At 43.4% G+C, this 19532-nt stretch overlaps 1 protein-coding gene and 1 long non-coding RNA gene across 2 annotated transcripts in view; one reads left to right on the top strand and one right to left on the bottom strand.

Moving 5' to 3' along the window:
- LOC146580345 (glucosidase 2 subunit beta-like) overlaps positions 1-19532 on the bottom strand; it is a 175997-nt gene that overhangs the window by 62009 nt on the left and 94456 nt on the right. The window lies entirely within an intron of this gene.
- Positions 11448-12698, top strand: LOC146580346 (uncharacterized). Its single transcript, XR_014891254.1, has 3 exons — positions 11448-12222; positions 12296-12501; positions 12581-12698. It is a non-coding gene; the product is annotated as an uncharacterized LOC146580346 (long non-coding RNA).

Raw genomic sequence — 19532 nt, 5'->3', positions numbered from 1 at the left:
GTGCAGTCGTAGGAATATTCAGGACCTGGTGATGTTGGGTCTTTTTATCCACTCCGCACACACATTAACCTGGGCTTTCACAAGTTTCTGCTCACCGAAATGTGAGCAGAAACATCAACAAGCATCCAAATCGCGTCAAAAATGCAAACGGCTGACGTTTGGATGTTTACTTAAACAGTCGTGTCACGTGAATAGGCGGGAAATGCAGGGAATGGAGTAAATGTGTGACGGACAAGTAAGTACGAGCAGACAAAAGAGAGCTCTCGACATAACTGGGGCTGCACACTGGAGAGCACTTGTCTGCACCATCTCATAAAATATCTTTACCCAGGATCATCTTGGTATGGTGCCAAACGCGGTTAGCTTCAGGAGCTGGGAAAGCACACAAAAAAAAATCTATTTCAGACAACGCGAGAGACAGAAAGCTGGCAGCTGCTCAAATCAGACTTCCAACATTTGATAAGTGAAAACGGGCTAATTTTGTGCATCCCTCGAACGGTTGCAGTCCAATACATTGCTCCCGTGGCTATGAAAACGCACGGGCGAGGCCGAGCGAGGGGTGAGAGGCAAATCGTTTCAACCTCTCGACAGCTTAATGGAAGAAGAGGAAAAAAACGCAGTAGTAACTCATTCTATGGCAGAAAGGAAGCCCGGTGCACTTTTTCCACCCCGCTCCTCTCTCGTGTCGATCGAGCACTCGAGGTGAGACAATTACGCCTCAAGGACGCGTCAACCTCGGTTGGGGTCAGAGGTCGCCGCGAAGGCAACCCATCCTCCCCTCTGATTCTGTTTAACATTTCACATCTAATATAGGAAGTGCTGAACAGACCCTTAAATTAAGATCAGCCCTCTGCTCTCTCACAAACTGAACCTCAGCTGCCTCACAAGCCAATTCATTTGCTGAGAGTGCTGAGACGCATTGGCTTTAAAAAAATGAAAATAAAATAACTGGTCACCCCAGCGTGGACCGAGGGACACTGTGAAGCGTTCGCACGTGGGAGACTGAAGTGTAGGAGTGCAATTTATATAAAGAGCTGTTATGCCCGTGGCTCTAACACGCGATTAATGTTAAATAACGAACCTAAAGAAGAGCGCTTGGCGGGTATTGTTAGTGTTTAATAAGAACACAGTCTTCTAGATTTCAGTAGGTATGTGGTCCAAACACGCTCATATTCCTCTCTCTTTTATCGCGCCCGTGAAAGTTTGCTATTTTTAGCGACGCCCTCATATCTGTAGATGCAACCTTGCTAAATTAGATCAAAGTGAACCCTGCCTCACAGTACTCTTATATGTTAAGCTAATTTCTTTACTACAGCTACTAAGGGCGAACATCTAAACAAGTTGACAAAAATAGCACCCTGGATCGAAGAGCTGTGACTTCACGCGCCCTGAGGATGTCAGAAAAGCCTCTCCACGCATTTGAGGTCACGTAACGGGTGATTGTTGAGTTTTCGCAGGTCGTGTGGAAAGCTCTCTCTGAGATTGTGGTTGTTCCAAGTTTTTGGTTGGGTCACTTGGTGGATACAAAGTTTGAGCCCGAGCATGATTCTGCCAGAGGTTTCTTTCTGTTAAAAAGGACGTTTTTCCTTCCCTCTCTCGACAAGTGTTTGCTCATAGGTGGTCATTAGTTTGTTGGTGTTTTCTCTCTGTTATTGTGGGGTCTTTACCTTATCATATAAAGCACCTTGGGGCAACTGCTGCTGTGATTTGCTGCTATATAAATGAAACTGAATTGAATTGAACTGTAATTGAATTGAAAGGAGGAGGTGAAGGAGGATGGCTCACCGAGAGTATTGCCACAGTGCAAGGTAGACCACCTTGTCTTAGCAGCATCTCCACTACCATCAATCTGGGATATAGAGCAACAACATGACACACATTTAATAAAGTTAGTGTCTTGATGTAAGCTAAGATCAACCACATCAAGATCTGGGTTGTTTACAAGCTCGGTTAAACATTTGTGATGACATGAAGTGTTTGAGGTCATATAGATGAGATCAAATAAAGCAGGGTCAGTGGTGGAGCAGTGGCTCTGGGTTTGAATCCACTGAGCAGCTGAGGTCGCTCTGTGTGGATGCTTTTTAGCTTAACTGGTGATTCTTAATCCGGTCGTTAAGTGATGACGTGACGAATCCTACTTCCGGGCCTAAAGTAGTCTGCGTTTAATATGGCTTTTGTGTTGTTAACATGTTTAATGTTTTGTATTTTCTTCTATTTAATCTCAAAAAGCTCCTAAAACAATCAGTGATCACTGTTGACCTCCCTCGGCTTTTATTACCGCTCAGTTTTTAAAACCTTAGGATGTAACTACAGCCCAGCCCATGCAGCAGTATATGAATGACTAACCTCGTATTGTGGATGGATTATCTCAGTTGTTCTCCTGGCTGAAGTTTGGTCCTTTTACAGCATCCTGCCATACGATTACATTTGTTCCTGACCACCGAGAACACTCACGTTAACTTTTATCGAGTGGAAAAAAAGTTAGCTTGTTTATATTATGCTAACATAGCTGTGTCGCTAGCGGTCACGTAGCACAAAATTATATAGCAGCTAGCCCAACTTCAGTAACCCTACAAACGTCACTGCTGTTTAGTTTTCTGTCTTCATTTATGTTGGAAGTGATAACAGAGCTGTACGTTTTAATTTGTTTCCAAAACCCCGCAGTCAGGACATGTTATATTGTATTTAGATAGAAGCTAGCGAGCTAACTCCCTGCTAACTTCTAACTCCGTTAAATGTCATAAATTCCGTTTTCATGGATGCCTGGATGTTAAACTCAATTGTTACACCTGGTAGAGCAGAACGCTGATCATTTTATTACAGATGAAAGACTTTAGACAGTTTTTCAACTCTCAGTAATGCCATAGTGATCGTTTGATATGTGGACCTGCAGCGGAGTTTAGGCCCAGACACGGCTAGTGACGTCAGACTTAACGACCGGATTGACCTATTAGAGCACTCCGCTCTCGCTCTGCGGGCCTACTTGTTGTTCCTAGAGTATTTAAAAGTAGAATGGGAGGGAGAGCCTTCAGTTTTCAGGGCCCTCTTCTGTGGAACTAGCTTCCAGTTTGGATTCGGGAGACAGACACTATCTCTACTTTCAAGATTAGGCTTAAAACTTTCCTTTTTGCTAAAGCATATAGTTAGGGCTGGACCAGGTGACCCTGAATCCTCCCTTAGTTATGCTGCAATAGACGTAGGCTGCCGGGGATTCCCATGATGCATTGAGTTTTTCCTTTCCAGTCACCTTTCTCACTCACTATGTATTAATAGACCTCTCTGCATTGAATCATATCTGTTATTAACCTCTGTCTCTCTTCTACAGCATGTCTTTTATCCTGTCTTCCTTCTCTCACTCCAACCGGTCGCAGCAGATGGCCGCGCCCCTCCCTGAGCCTGGTTCTGCCGGAGGTTTCTTCCTGTTAAAAGGGAGTTTTTCCTTCCCACTGTCGCCAAAGTGCTTGCTCATAGGGGGTCATATGAATGTTGGGTTTTTCTCTGTATCTATGAAGCACCTTGAGGCGACTTTTGTTGTGATTTGGCGCTATATAAATAAAATTGAATTGAATTGACTGTTGGTGTGGATGTAAGCACGAATGGTCGGCTGTCTGATAGATGGTGATTGTATATGCTTTGATAGTTTCATATCTATTTCAGAGTGCAATGTCATAGCCATGGAGCGAACACTGCTGGAGACTAAAGTTACATCTGGGTGTCTGGGGCCTGGGGTAACAAATTAGCATGTTTTGAACAAAAATGTTTGTTTCCACTGCAGGCAAACGCCGACATTTTTAGCACATTGTTATTTATATCCACAATTACAGCTGCAGCGCAAAATGATGCATTTACATTAAGGTTACCTTTTTCAGGCAGGGCCTGGCTGAGGTGAAGGTGTGACAGTAATAGCTGCCCCATTATTGATGGCTGGGAACAAACAGAGTTTCGTGTTTATTTATTTATATATTTTATATTTATTTCAATAAATATGAAACTAGGTTAGGGTTCAGTTTTAGGCAGAGAAAGCACAGCAAAGTTATTATCCACCCAGAGCAGGAGAGCAACAGCTGCTGTTTTAGTATGCCAAAACCACTTGGAAAAACTACCCAGTGACCCACAGCACGCTATAATAGTGGAACCAGTGAAAATAATGGAAATGTACTCACTTGTGTTCATAAAAATCATTTGCCTGTCACAGCAAAGGCTTTTTTTTAAACATATTGAAATATGTATTACATTAGGATTATGAGTCAATGTGCCCTCGAAAGAGAGATATTGCACTTAGTGGTTTTTCCAGATTTAATAAAGATAACACGAGTGCTTGCTTAAAAGGGAATCTTCCTTTTTTTCCCCTCCTCCATCAGATTATGTAATGTAAAGTGCCCTAAGATGACTAATGCTGTAAATTAATGCCAGTCAAAAACACAAGTATTAATCTGAACTAAGGAGAAAAGAAGTTTTGTGTAGTTTTGGAGAAAACTCAACCACATAAAGAAAAAATAGAGGACTCCAGTGATCTGTGTGCTCCACACTTGCTCGGAGCACACAGGAGGAGATGGTGCAGAAATGTGGTCAACCGAAACCGCAGCGCCCTGCTAGACTATCAGCGGCACTCCCCCTGCCGCGGCCCGCAGTGAGCCGAAGTACCGAACAAAGAAAATCCCACTGACACCTCAGGAAAACACCACTGTTCCTGCATGAAGATTGAGTGTGGGAGCTAGAGCAGTGGCAAATCTGCTAACTGATACCCATTTAACTGGCAGGATATGAGCTGGGTGCAAAAAAAAAAAAAAAAAGGCATCCAGAGTGGCAGTTAGCAGTTTATAATCTGTGGCAGACATAGACTCTGCTTGCTGTAAGTGGCTACTGGGCAGCTCAATCGGCAGAGTGGCCCCGAACAAGCAGCATTAGCACTGCGGATCGCACTGCGGCTCTGTGAGAAACAGATGAAGTAGCACAAAGGTCGGCGCCCACAAGAGCGAACGCAGTCAGCTTACAGCTCAGCAAAGACCGACTGAAACAGGCCGGGTAGTGATAGCACCACGGACAGCGCCAGTTTGCAACCGTCTACGTCAGCACCATGGAGAGTTCTCGCTGAGCACACGCCAAGGAAAACAGACCGCGCAACTCGCTGAACTACACTCACAATATAATGTCACTGCAGATAAAGAGTCTAGACACTTCTGGAGTCACACCACATGTGACCTGAACATTTAGGCTGCGTCTGACATAAACAAAAACAACAGCAAAAAATGCCATCCTGTCCTTCAAGGGAGTCATTTCTGGAGACACAACTGCACTCCAAGCGGTGCTGTGATAACGTCCCTCCAAAGGGGACTTTTTCAGGACATGTCAGACAAATCTGTGAACGAAAAGGCGAGCGGGGAGGGGAGGCAAACCATGCGCGCGCACACAACTGAGACAACTGAGGCAACAACAAAGAGAAGCTGCAAGTGTGACAGAGGTAGCCTGTAGAATAACAGCGAGTATGGGGGAAGGGGGGTGTTAGTGTGCGTTTTTCTGGTAGGGGATGGGGGATTGGCATTAAGAAGCCCGGGAGATGTTTTTCTGGAAAGTGGCTGGTTTGGAGAGGCAGCAGCTGCTGTTGGACTAAACTGAGCATCAATGACTGTCTAATCCAAGCGAGGCCACTATCAGCACAGCGAGGGCGCTGCCGAGCAGCAGCTCCACCAGCTCCAACGTGCCCGAGGAGGGGGAGGGAGTAGACGCAGACAAGCCCGGTGACCTATGGTCTTCCTGCAGGCGACAGCTTCTTGCAAATAAGCTATATGCATTTATATGTGTGCTACTGCATGTGTGTGTGCGGCCCTGACACGCAGCTAGCTGCACGCTGCATCGGTCGGTCTAATCAGGGGGAAAGAGGAAGAGGGAAGAACGACAAGTGTGAGTCAAGTCGTCACGCAACGGCTGGCGATACACTCCGGGATAGCTCTCACCAGCCCCGAAGCGCAGCTCTTTATAGCAGCGAGCTCGCTTTTGACACACTCTCACAAAAGCACACAATGAGAGGATGATGACACTGCACCTGCATTTTCATCAGCAGGAGCAGAAATGGATATTTTTGCAGGATGGACATACACCGGCCAGCTTTCAGATCAGTGTTGGAGAACTTTCAGGCTACACTTTATTGATTTATGAGCCAAACAGTAAAAGTAGAAAGTCCTAGGCTTGTACGCTAATGCGGGATTATGTAATTGCTAAACTTTTGCATCGTGTTAAGTCTCTGTAACCGCGCCAGTCATCAGTTTCAAAATACACAAGTGCTTTAGCTTAACTATTCTATCTTTATTCCTCAAAGGGGCTTTTTCCCTTTTTTCCAACACAGACCCATCTGCCTCATTTACTTTTACAACCGTCCTCAAACCCCAGTGGGATGAGCGTGTTACGTCCTTCTCTCCTGGCAGTGTCACAATTATGATCAAAAGCTGCCTGTATGTGCGCGTATGCATGCTTTGTGTGTGTGTGTGTGTGTGTGTGTGTGTGTGTGTGTGTGTGTGTGTGTGTGTGTGAGGGACAAGTGTGGACAAAACAAATGGTGAAGCCAACACCAAACCCTCTTGTGTCACTTAATTATTTTCAGTGCTCCAGATGCTGTCTCTGACTGAGTACACAGCTTAAGACTTTGCTCAAGGCAGTGCTTTGCGAAGGCGTCCCAGCCCTTTAAATAATACTGCAACTGAAGGCGAGGGATGGGGCAACAATGATACAGCAGCCACAGCCCTGATGGCAATTATTTAGACGTCCACTTGCTAATTATAATAGAGGATGACAGGTGCCCAAAACAATTTGGGCGCAAACTGCCTGTGAGCTTCTGCGTGTGGTTGTCTCTGCTTATGGTTACAGATAAAGATAGCCAAGCCAGTGTCTCATCAAGCAATCATCTCTTACTTTGAGCCGGGCTGTGCTGCGGTTGATGCTTTCTGATGAGCCTCTTGTTACTGAGATGCTGCATGCTGGCATATTCACCGTTTTCCTGAAGGTAATTCAAGAAAACTGTCTTCTGAAATACTGTTTTTCTCGCACCTAAGAGGTGCAAGAAAAGGGGATATAAGAACCTTTTCTTTAAATTCAATTTAAAATGACACCAGTTTTGTTTGTCTATCATTTTCATGAATAAATATTTAATCACTTGGACTACAAGCTATTAGTATTTAGTATTTATTTAGTATTTATTTATTTATTGTCATTGTCAAGAACAATGAAATTGCGTTTGGGGCTTCCATACAACCCAAAAAAAAAGAAGAAAATAATAAATACCCCTTAAAACCCAAGTGTACATATTTAACCCAGTGTGACTCCAATGCAATAAGACAATCCTTAGCAATAATGTTCGTAGAAATTCAGACAAAGACCTGAGAAACATGACAAAATACAACAATGCAACCCATTCAATATTATTGTACTGTGAGATATGATATCAGATATGATAGTTATCTATTTAAGAAAGAGGGGGGGGGGGGCAGGAGGGGGAAGAGAATAAAGATATGATGCACCAATGCAGACCAGTTCATTGCTATTAAGAAGTTGGATATGGTTATTGTCCGTGAGAGGGGGGCAGAGAGTTCAGGAGCCTCACAGCCTGTGGATACAGGCTGTTGGCCAGTCTGGATGTTCTGGCCTGTATAGACCTGTACCTTCTCCCTGAGGGCAGCAGATGGAAAAGGTGGCGCGCAGGGTGATGTTGGTCCCGCAGGATACTGTGCACCCTCCTCAGACAGCGAGTGGGGAAGATATTACTGATCTCTGGCAGACTTGTTCCAATAATTCTGCCAGCTTCTTTCACCACCCGCTGGAGTGCTTGCTGATCGGCTTTGGTGCAGCTGGGGAACCACACTAGAAATCCATACGTCAGAACGCTGCTGATGGCACAGTTGTAGAAGTTCAACATCAGAGATCTGGGAATGTGTGCGCTCCGCAGTCTCCTCAGGTAGTAGAGGCGCTGTTGGGCCTTCCGTACAACTGAGGTGATATGGTTGCCCCAGGACAGGTCCTCGGTCACAGTTACCCCCAAGAATTTAAAACTGCTCACCCTCTCCACCGCCTCACTGCCAATGAAGAGAGGCAGATGGTTGTTATGACCCTTCTTCCGGAAATCTACAATGATCTCCTTGGTCTTTTTGGTGTTTAAGACCAAGTTATTGTCGTGGCACCATGACTCTAGTTGTTGCACCTCTGTCCTATAGTTTGTCTCATCATTGTTGGATATAAGTCCGAGCACTGTAGTGTCATCTGCAAACTTAACAATGAGATTGGACGCGCAGGAGGAAATACAGTCATGGGTGAAGAGAGTGTATAGCAGAGGGCTCAGAACACACCCCTGAGGGGCACCGGTGTTGACCACAAGGGTGGAAGAGGTGTTCTTACCCACTCTGACACTCTGTCTACGGTTAGTGAGGAAGTCCACAATCCAGTTGCACAGAGAGGAGTTAAGTCCCAGTTGGTGGAGTTTGGGACGGAGTTTGTATGGCCGGATGGTATTAAAAGCCGAGCTGTAGTCTACAAAGAGGAGCCGTGCATAGGTGTTCCTGTGTTCCAAGTGCTTCAGTAATGTGTGCAGCACTGTGGCGATCGCATCCTCGGTTGACCGGTTCTCCCTGTATGCAAACTGGTGCGAGTCCAGGGATGGTGGAAAAGCAGCTCTGATGTGTTTAATGACCAGTCTCTCCAGGCATTTGGCGGGAATGGGGGTGAGTGCCACAGGTCTGAAATCGTTCAGACATGTGACATTTGACTGTTTTGGGATGGGAACGATGGTTGCTGCTTTGAAACAGGATGGTACCAGTGAACAGGACAACGAGGTGTTATATATAGAGGTGAAGACGTCCGCCAGGTCCGCAGCACAGTCTTTTAGCACCCGGCCCAGCACTCCATCCGGCCCGGCCGCCTTCCTGGTGTTAATGCTCCGGAACACACGCCTCAGCTCATGAGTGCTCAGGACCGGAGCAGGGTCGGTTGAGGGGAGAGGGGACAGGACAGGGTCGGTGTTCTCCCTGTCAAAACGGGCATAAAAGAGATTTAGATCCTCAGCCAGAGTAGAACTGTCGGCTGAGGGTGATGGTGTTCTTCTTTTGTAGTCCGTGATAGCCCTGATGCCCTCCCAGACCTGCCTTGGGTTTGTGTTGTTCTCAAACCTGGCCTCGATACGCCTCCTGTGCTGCTGCTTGGCAGTCTTGATGCCTCTTCTCAGGTTGGCCCTGGCAGCACTGTATGCCTCCTGGTCCCCGGATTTGAAAGCGTTGTTCCTTGTTCGAATAAGTTGTTGAACTCCGTGTGTCATCCAGGGTGGATTATTAGGGAACACACGGAATCGTTTCCAAGTTGTTACATTGTCCACACAGAAACAGATGTAGTCCAAGACAGTGGAGGTGTAACTGTCCAATGCGACACGATTGTCAGTGTCCTGCACCTTGAATACATCCCAGTCTGTGCAGTGGAAACAGTCCTGAAGCATCGGAATAGCGTCCTGCGGCCATGTTCTCACGGTTTTGGTTGTAATCCCAGTGCTCTTGATCTTTTGTGTGTATATTGGGTGTAGCAGAAGGGAGAGATGGTCTGACAGACCCAGGTGGGGATAAGCCTGGGCTCTGTACGCATTCGCCATGTTGGTGTACACCTGGTCCAACGTTCTATCTCCTCTGGTAGCACACTTCACATTACGGTGGAAATTGTGAAGTACAGATTTCAGGTCCGCGTGGTTAAAATCCCCAGCCGCAATAAAGACACTGTCCGGGTGTGCTACAAGGCTGTTATTGATGCTGCTGCTCAATTGTGCTAACGCTAGCTTAGCATTAGCATCTGGTGGAATGTAAACAGCGCAGATGTAAACGGCAGAAAATTCCCGAGGGAGTAAATCAAAACCAATGCATGCATTCACATGATTTACGCAAAATGCCGCATTGGATAACAATGGTATCCAATACAGCTGTTTTATTACATGTAATGCAGTGTGAGTCATTTATCTAGATGCAGCACAATATGAGCATAACTAAATAAGAAAGGTAAGTGTCTGTGAAGCTTCTCAGTCATCCAGGTCATCGTAGTCAAAGGAGCTTGTAAAGAAAAGCATCTGGACTTCTTTAAGTTGCTTGAAGATAGGGCTGCTCAATTAATCGAATTTTAATCACGATTACGATCTGGGCTTTCAACGATCATTAAAAATGACTGAGCCGATTATTAGCCCCTCCCTCGTGCTTTACTCTCGCGCTGCTCCGTGTGGCAAATCGAGCGCACCTCTCTGCATTTCGAACACGCATCACAACAATTAAGAGGACCCGAGGGAAGCTCGGAAAGCTAAGCAGAAGTTATTTGGAGAGGAGAGTGACTGCCGTTGGTTGAAAAGAGAGGTAAAAAAAAAAACTTCAGTGGTGTGGAAACATTATGGGTTGGCGGAGTTAGACGTGGATCAAGTAGACAGTGTGTAAACTTTGCTACGGTGTCATAGCTGCACCACAGAGCTACACTGCAAAGTTCACTAAATATAGATGTTTACATTTTTCATTTATTTTTTATATTGCAAACATTTGCACTGTTATCAATATTTGCACACTATTTTATATTATTTTTTAAAGTCATTATTCAATACATTGTTATTGTTAACCCTTTAAATCCCTGTAGAACCGGAACCGCGTAAGCTAGCGCAATAATTTGTTTTGCATATGAAACCAGAGGAGTTGTACTTACATCTTATGCCATCAGCTTGTCCTCGGTCACGGTTTCCTTCCACATAAAGCTTTGGAAAAATTGCATAAACAGCGCTTGCAGCAACAAAAACATAATATTCCAGAAACACACTTTGCCGATCCGATCAGCTGTTTGTAACACTTCCCACATTGAAAAAGACGTCAACTGGAACTATCGCATGTCCGCCATTTCCTGTCCGGAACCGGAAGTGACGTCATTTTCGCAGAAAATGTAGTTTTTTACTTGTAGGCCTTAAAAGCCTATTCGAGTTCTAAGCATTCCAGAAACTATTCAGAAAAGTATAGAGTCAAACATGACATGTTTTTATAAGTCATGTTTGACTCTATACTTTTCTGAATAGTTTCTGGGGTGCTTAGAACTCAAATTGCACTGCTGGAAATATTTTATTTTGATGCACATGCTGTTTTCTTTGCAAATTTGCATCATAGGATTGTTTTTTGTTTTTCTTGCAGTATATAAAAATTGCTGTATCTCCAAAATAAAACTATGAAGACACTCAAAATAAATTTCCTGTGGTGGGAAACTATTTTTTTTTTTGTATTTAAAGTTTTGAGGGATAAGCCTCTTAAATTTCTCCAAGTAGAAATATATGTAAAAAAAACAAAAACGATTTTCAATTTTTTTGTAGTTTATTGCACTTTTTTGCAATTAATGTAATTACTATGGACTTAATGCATACATATTATTAAAATATGGGCTATAACAGTTGTATTGATGTATAGCAACTTGAAATGCTCCCAAAAATGGCACTACAGCATGTAAAAAAAAAAAAAAAAAGCTCTGGCGGACTTGGTTCTATGGTAGGTCTTAAAGGGTTAAATAAATATCGTCAAAAAATCGAGATCTCAATTTCAGTGAAAATAATCGTGATTATCATTTTTGCCATAATCGAGCAGCCCTACTTGAAGACATTTCACCTCTCATCCGAGAAGCTTCTTCAATTCAAGACAGGAAAGTAGCCAAAAAGCAGGAAGTGTATTTTACTGCATTTCTGTGTCCGCAGTGGTAAGTCTGGTCAGTCAAATTGGTGGTGGAATTAGTTTCATTGTGTTGACACTCAGTGTCAGGTATGTTGTGGTAATATTATTTTGTCCTATGTCTAACAATTATCTATTTTCCTCTTGCCTGCCTGCTTCTTGTCTCATTTAGGCAATAAACTCACCATAGTGTGGAGGAGCGAGCAGACTTAAAAGGTTTTTTTAAAAACTCTTTGTAGGAGGTTAAACTTAAAAATGGGATAATCATACATAGTACAACATTGACTGTGTGTTCACCCTCTTTCCTTCAAGTACTTCAGAAAATAAGGCATCGATTTTCTCAAACTGTCATGGTCTACGGTGGGTGGCTGGAGTTTCCATTAGGCTCCTGAACTGACCTGGGATCCGCCCCTGGGCAGGGCCAACTCCAGCTCCTGCACACCTGGAGCCTATTGCAGGCTATCAAGCCAGAGGGATTTAAACCACACATCGATGTTCACTCACTGCCAGTTCGTCATCAACCCATGTTGGTAACAGGTCTTGTGTTTCAAATTCTCGCTGTGATTTATCTTACTAACAAAGACTCTTTTGTGCTACAGTTGCTGTACCCACCCTGGCTCACTCCACCTCCGGACTCGGGATACCTAGTGATCATTTTGGAAATCCCTCTGTGCCTCACCTGCCTGCCCTCCTGCCATCACACTCCATCTGGAGCCCCAGATCTCAGGTCAGCCTTTCCACGCCACTCAGCCTCCCCTGGATCTTCATCATCCCCCTCTCAAACACTCCAGGTCCCTAACTGCAAGTAAGAATTGCTGCTCTTATACTGGCCACTTCTGAGCTGCCTTCACTACCTGCCTAACTCCTATATCCTCTCCCCTCAGTGTGACTGTTCCCCACTCAGCTCCGTTCCACTTCTCAGGCCTCGTTCCCTCGCCCTAGCCACGTTCCCCTGGGCACGCCACACCAAGGCTCCACATCTCGTCATTTTCTGTCTTTGCCACGTTTCCCTTTTTTTCCCCCTTGCACTTAACCGTAATAAACTGTTAAATCATCTACTGTCTCCGCTCTGGGTTTCTGCACCTGAGTCCTATTCAGTACCGGCCATCCGTCGCCGTGACACAAACGAGATTACTTCTGCATAGAGCTGGGCGATATGAGATTTTTTCATATCACGATATGTTTTTTTCATTTCAGGCGATAACGATATCTATCACGATATAAGCCAAATAACTATATTTGTAAGATTTAAATGTGCCGTTGCTCACAAGTAAAATGTGAAATAATCAGCAGCTTGTTTTTATTTAAATATTTATTTCCCATAATAAGTTCAACAGGGTAGATGTACTTAAGGAACATGAGACTTTTTCAGATAAATAAAGGCAAATATTGCAAACTACACAAAAGGCAGCCGCTAAAGCGTTTAAGTTTCAAAATAGAACAAACGAAACAGACTAAATTGTCAATTCCACTTAGAAACAAAGTATTAATTCTAAAAATAAATCTTAGTTTGTTTTACAGAAGAACAGACAAAACTGACTAACTTTTGTCAATATCAAATAAACTGAAAACTAAAAGGAAATTCTCAATCTCTCCTTGTTGTATAGCTGAGCTTTTCAAACAGTTTTAACAGTTACTTTAGTCTGACAAAAGCCGAATGACGAATTAGCGCTTCCAGTCAGAGACTGAGGCTACGTCCACACGTACACGGGTATTTTTGAAAACTGAGATTTTCCGTTTTCGTTTTAAAAAATAATCCCGTCCACACATAAAGGGAGAAATGAAAGAAAACGCTGCTATGAACATGCCAAAGCAGCAGGTGGCGCTAGAATCCTAACCGTGCAGAAATGTTGGCCAATCAGAAGTCTAGAAGCCTCGGTGGGAAAAAGTAAACAAAGCTGGGGCATAGAAGCAGAACCGAGTCGTATGTGTGGAGGGACAGTAACTGTGTGTATATGTAAGCATTTAAACACTGCAGAGAGTAGAATTAACAGTAACAGTATTGTAGAAATTCATTTCACCGAAACAATAACGTGGCGCACAGTGTGACGCATGCACCAGTTTATTGTATTTCCAGACTTGCTTTCGGCACAATTTACAGTGCAGCTACTCTGTTTTTTGTCAGACTTGAAATAGCCGAAATACCTTCACACTACGGAACTTCTATGGCTCTTCCGTTCGACAATCTCTCCGGCACTGGAACCATCATCTGTTTTCTCTTCGGTCACGCTCGGTTGATTTTTCTAGTCGGCACACTCATTTCCTCCATTACGCGCTGGCTCCATTCCCAAACAAACACACGTGCGCCTTGGCACTTGTGCTGTACGTAACAAGTCACGCGACGTGACGCTGCGGCTGTGATTGGTTCGGCTCTGCGCTACTTAATTTGGATTGGCTGACCTTTTTTTTTTTTTTTTTTTAAGAGGACAAGAGCGGCGAGGTCTATCGCGATAGCTTAATTTCTCTATCGAGTAAAAGTTATATCGCGATACATATCGTTATCGTTCTATCGCCCAGCTCTACTTCTGCATGAGGGAAAACCTGGTCGCTGGACATTTTCATGAAATGTCTTCAAAGCATGAAAAGAAGGCAGCTGGACCACTAGCGTTTTATTTTGTTTGTTTGCTTTTACCTGAGACTGTCCACAAGTTGTTCTGGAAGTGAAGAAGTCTCTTGGCTGAGAGGCGCTAGAGAAGCCCATCTGCCTTTTTTTCAAGCTATCACGACTACCATGATGTGAATGACAGAGAACCTAGACTGTCATCTAAGAAGCTGGTATCACCATTAGAGGTGGGCGGATAAAGTAACAGTATGAAATTCAGTATTGATACCGGCCCTGAAGTTACTCGGTATTGGACCGATACCAGAATCTGCAGTGTCACACACCACTTCTCTCTGCAGATAAGTCCTGAACAAAACCATCCAATCATTTGTGTTGTCATCATGTATCCCAATAGCCCTCTTGCTGAGACACACCAAGCACCATTAAACACACAGGCATGCAGTCATACACACTAAATTAGCCACACAAGAACCCTTCCCATGGGACAGAAGAAATAGGGGGTGGGAGGTGGCAGAGGGTATATCCAATCACTGAAATCAAGGCAGCTGACTGGTGAATAATGAATATAAATTGAATGCTCTTCACTTGCATTGCCGTGCACGGCTTCAGTGAGTGGGAGACGGAGCTGATACACAGCTATTGACATGATGGGGTGATTGTGGGGTGTGTTTATACATGATTAAGATAGGACTGTATTATTGTCTGTCATTTTGTCTGCTTCTTTCCTTTATGGCTTTCCAGTGTATCTGTGTGTGTGTGTGTGTGTGTGTGTGTGTGTGTGTGTGTGTGTGTGTGTGTGTGTGTGTGTGTGTGCGCCAGTCTGAGTGTGCGTATGTGCTTCTCCGTGTCTGTGAATGAGCCCTATTGACATCCTCTACTGTGACCCTCTGACTCCTGACAACTCCAATCAGTAGGATGAGTGGGAGGTGCAGGGAGGCAGTGTGAGTCCACAGCAAACTGCTATGTTGAGGGTGTGTGTGTGTGTAAGAGAGGAGTCAGCGTGTGTGTGCGTGCGTGCGTGCGTGTGCGAGCAAAGATATAAGAGGTTTGCACATAAATTGGTCCTATCCAGGTACAAATTCAGAAAAGGCGAGAAAGTTTGATACTCATGTGATGCACTGTTTTGTACATACTGCAGTTTAAGTTGTTACACTGGAGGTAATGGTGAGTCTAGATTCACTCTAAGCTTTATAAAAATTACAACACATCATTTTTCAGTTTTATCTGACAACCTAAAATCTAAAACGTGGAGATTTTGAAGTAAAGCGGAGCTACCCGCAGGCAAAGTCGTCGGCTCCGAGTCTGACATCATGCAATATGTCACCTCCTATTATGCTGGCAATTATCTATTAGCACCATTGCTTGCACTGGGGTTTGTGAGAGTCACATGCCAAACAGTGTGACCTGCCATTTTCTATCAACAAGGTCCAGATTTAGATTCCACATTAGTCCCTGCATGATGCCAGGCGCCTGTGTGAATGAGGGAGAGGAAAACCGTTGCACTTTGCTTAACACAAACACAATCCCAGATGGTTTTCTTCTCTGCTCAAGAGGAGAGCGAACCTGACGCTGTTCGCACACACGTATGTGTGATATTTAACAAACACCCCAAAAGGGAAAAGAAACACACACTATCATTCTCCTCCAGCCGGATAAACCGTCATTCAGTCTCCTGTTATCCTGGGGAAGATGTGACTATACAGATGTGTCACTATTTCCTTTCTTTTAGTCTGTAGAATGGCATTGGGCTCATTTCAAGGCACAACTCTGACAATGCTGGCAGGATAGTCTCTTACAGTGTGTGATATATCTTTTTGTTGTCGGGCATTACAGCCTCGCTATCAGCACGCTACTATGCTAACTAGCAGGTAGCACTGCATTTGGCACTTTCTAGGATAATTGTTCTAATTCATGCATAACACATGCTTTTACTCAATCAGTAACTATAAACAGGTAGCTTTGCAGTGCATGTCATTGCCAGCAGAAACACTAAAGGACAGTTTGTCTTAAAACCACACAATAAATGAATGAGTCTGCAATCATGTTTTCTGTTCTGTCCTGTTCTTTTTTGTATATGTGTGTTTTTTTGCTGCTGATACAACCAAATTTCCCCTTCTGGGACAATTAAAGGATTATTCTATCTAAAATGAACGTATTTGGTGAAGTTTGATGTCATTATTTAATTGTGTTAACCAAATGTAATTAGTATTCCAAACCAACAAGTTCTTAAACCTCCCAGCTGAATAGTCTAACAAGCATGTTGGCTAACCAGGCCTTTTTCTTTATCCTCCTCATCATCTTGTACTGCCAGCCTCATGCCCGAGCTGCCTAAATCAATATTAAGACTTTTTGAGGTCCTGTGACCACCCTGGGTCTATCTTACTTGTTATCAGTACAAAATTCAAAAGCCAGCATCTATCATATGTACATGGGGGGAATTATTTTTTGAAACCCATCTGAATTTGTATGTTTGCTCACTTACAAAGGACTGACAAGTCGTTATTATGATATTGTCATAGAGAAAGACTAACCAAAACACACTACATACAAGTTATAAATTGTTTTGCATGTCAATGAGTGAAATATGCACTTGATCCCCAAACAAAACATGACTTAGTACTTGGTGGAGAAACTCTTGTTTCCCAAGCAAAGCAGTGAGATGTTTCTTGTAGTTGGTCTTGAGGATTTTGGTCTACAGAAACTCTTTATGCGTCAGGTTTCTTGGCTCAACTCCCTCCACAGATTTCCTATAGGATTGAGGTTTGGAGACGGGCTAGGACACTCCATGACCTTCTTTAGTCACACCTTTGTTGCCTTGATGGTATGTTTTGGCTCACTGTCATGCTGGAAGACCCATCCATGACCCATCTTCAGTGTTCTGGCTGAGGGAAGGAGGTTCTCGTCCAATATTTTAAAGTACATCCAACAGAAAAACAGCCCCAAAGCACAACGTTTCCACCTTCGTGCTTGAATTTGGGGATGCTGTTCTCTGGGTTATAGTCAGCATTTCTCTTTCTCCTAACACGTCGGGTTGGGTTGACGCCAAATAGCTTGATTTTGGTTTCATCTGACCACATCACTTTCTCCCAAGCCTTCTCTGAATCACTTAAATGTTTAATGAAAAACTTAATACAGGCCTTTATATTTTCTACTCTCCAATTTTATCAGTCTGTGTGAATTGTAGTGAACTGGCAAGAGTGGCACATGGTGTGGTCTTCTGCTGCTCTAGCCCATCCACTTCAACGTTCAACATGTTGTGTGTTCAAAGATGCTCATCTGCATACGTTGGTTTTATCAAGTGGTGATTTGAGTTACTGTTGCCTTCCTATCATCAACCTCTTACATTAACAAGGCGTTTTTATCCAGGGAACTGCTGCTCGCTGAATATTTTCACTTTTACCGACCATTCTCTTTGTGTGGGAAAATCCATCCCAGAAGGTCAGCATATTGTGAACTACTCAGACCAACAACCGTATCACATTCAGAGTCACTTAATCACCTTTCTTCCCCAAAGTGATGCTTTTTTTTACCTAACGCATATACAAACGAGTCATAAAGATGATGTCTTTTATGAAAGAAGGCCAGATAAAAGCCACATTCTGCACATGGTACACTTAGTGTGATACATAATTAAATAAATAAAAAATCTGGGTGCTAAACCTACAGCGCTAACATGTTAGACTCCGAAAATAAGTCCACACAAACTGTTAAAATCCTTCATCAAGCTAAATCATAAACATTTTGCTTTCAAAACTACAATAGCTGGGCTCTTTAGTCCCCAAGAGCTTACAGTGTTGATTAAAGAGGAGGTGATGCAACATGGTGGTAAACAGCTAGCATTAAATTTTAGCCAATTTTAAAAAACACAAACAGACAAAAAAACAAAACAATATAAGTTTTTGGTTGAAATATTACTTTTTTATATATTTCCAAATAAATGCTAGATTTGACTTATTTCCAAATCACTGCATTGTGTTTTTTTAATTTACATGTTTAAGAAACAGGGCTGCGTAAATCAGCCCTACAGCTACATGTTTGTTTTTTTATCAGCCATTTCCTGTTGAAAGACAATTATGTTTATCAGAGCTTTGTGCATGTATTAAACCAACTGAATCAAATATGTAGCATGCTGAATGTTATTCAGACAAATAGGTTTTAGTTTGCACGCACAAAAACAAAAACTTGCCTCTGCTCCAAGTTCTCATTTTTCTCTCATAACACAAAGGAAAAGAATGAGTTAGCGCGCTTGCTGAGCACACAAAAGTCAGGTGGCCAATCTGAGCGCAGATTGAAAGGGCAACAGAAGAAGGTGTGTGATTTATGCTTAATCCAAGCACTGTGTCTCATAAGGCTGTAACTGCACTTTCATTTCAGGGAGTAGTTTGTTAGCCACGGGGAGCCCTGTAAAAACCCCTGCTTGGTGCGATGATATAGTAGAGGTATGCCTTACTCGTGCTACACCTCAGCTTTGCAGGTAGACCCGCTTCACATTTCTACAAGGGCAGAATTAAAATGTGTTCCGCTGCAGAGGTCCTTCATGAGAGGTTTAATATATGTTTCACCTGCATGACATATCAGGCAATAACAGGCTTTCCGTCGTTTACAACCAAACATGATTTTTTTTTTCCTGCCAGCAGTCTCGGGCTTTCAGGCTCTCTTTCATAGGCACGTAAAAAGCATCACATTATAAATTCCCTGGTCTATTATTACCTTTGCTGTAATGGCACATCCCACACAGCCGGTGCCAAAGAGCTCCGCTTGGGAACAGGCCCAAGGCACTGTGTTACACCAGTTACACCTAAGTAACTGCATTGTAGTGATTGAAATTTGAAAACCTCGAGACCTCATTTTTCTTTTACTCTGTATGTCACACTCCTGTTCTATCTGTAGTTGCTCATTCGCTGACTAGCGCTTACTCTATCTTGCTTTTTCTCTCTTTTTTTTACGCTGAGGACATGTAGAGTCACTCTGGGTTTGTCGCGGGGTTCAAAAGCGCACTAAAATTTATGAATTACAAACTAAAGACCGGAATTCTCAAGCGCACAATTGTCACAACAATAACACAAACCAACAAGAAAAAAAGAAGTCATAGTTTGGCCTTGAACAACATGCTACAAGGGGGCATAACTAGGAAACAAGTTCTTGTATGTGTTTAGAAAAGAAGGCAAAGGTAGCACTAGGATAAACAATTAGCGACACAGGCTTTGTTGTTCATAAATAAAATGGAGCCACCGGTTCTGCAGAAGCATTTTAAATGCTGCCACAGCACACTG

Source organism: Mchenga conophoros, linkage group LG3 (assembly GCF_057382185.1).
Source record: "Mchenga conophoros isolate Kocher_MC1m ecotype Shallow Benthic linkage group LG3, M_conophoros_male_GT1.1, whole genome shotgun sequence".
In the NCBI taxonomy this organism is placed as follows: Eukaryota; Metazoa; Chordata; class Actinopteri; order Cichliformes; family Cichlidae; genus Mchenga; species Mchenga conophoros.
The sequence above is the reverse complement of the archived record's forward strand: the minus strand, read 5'-3'. Positions and strand labels throughout refer to the sequence as shown.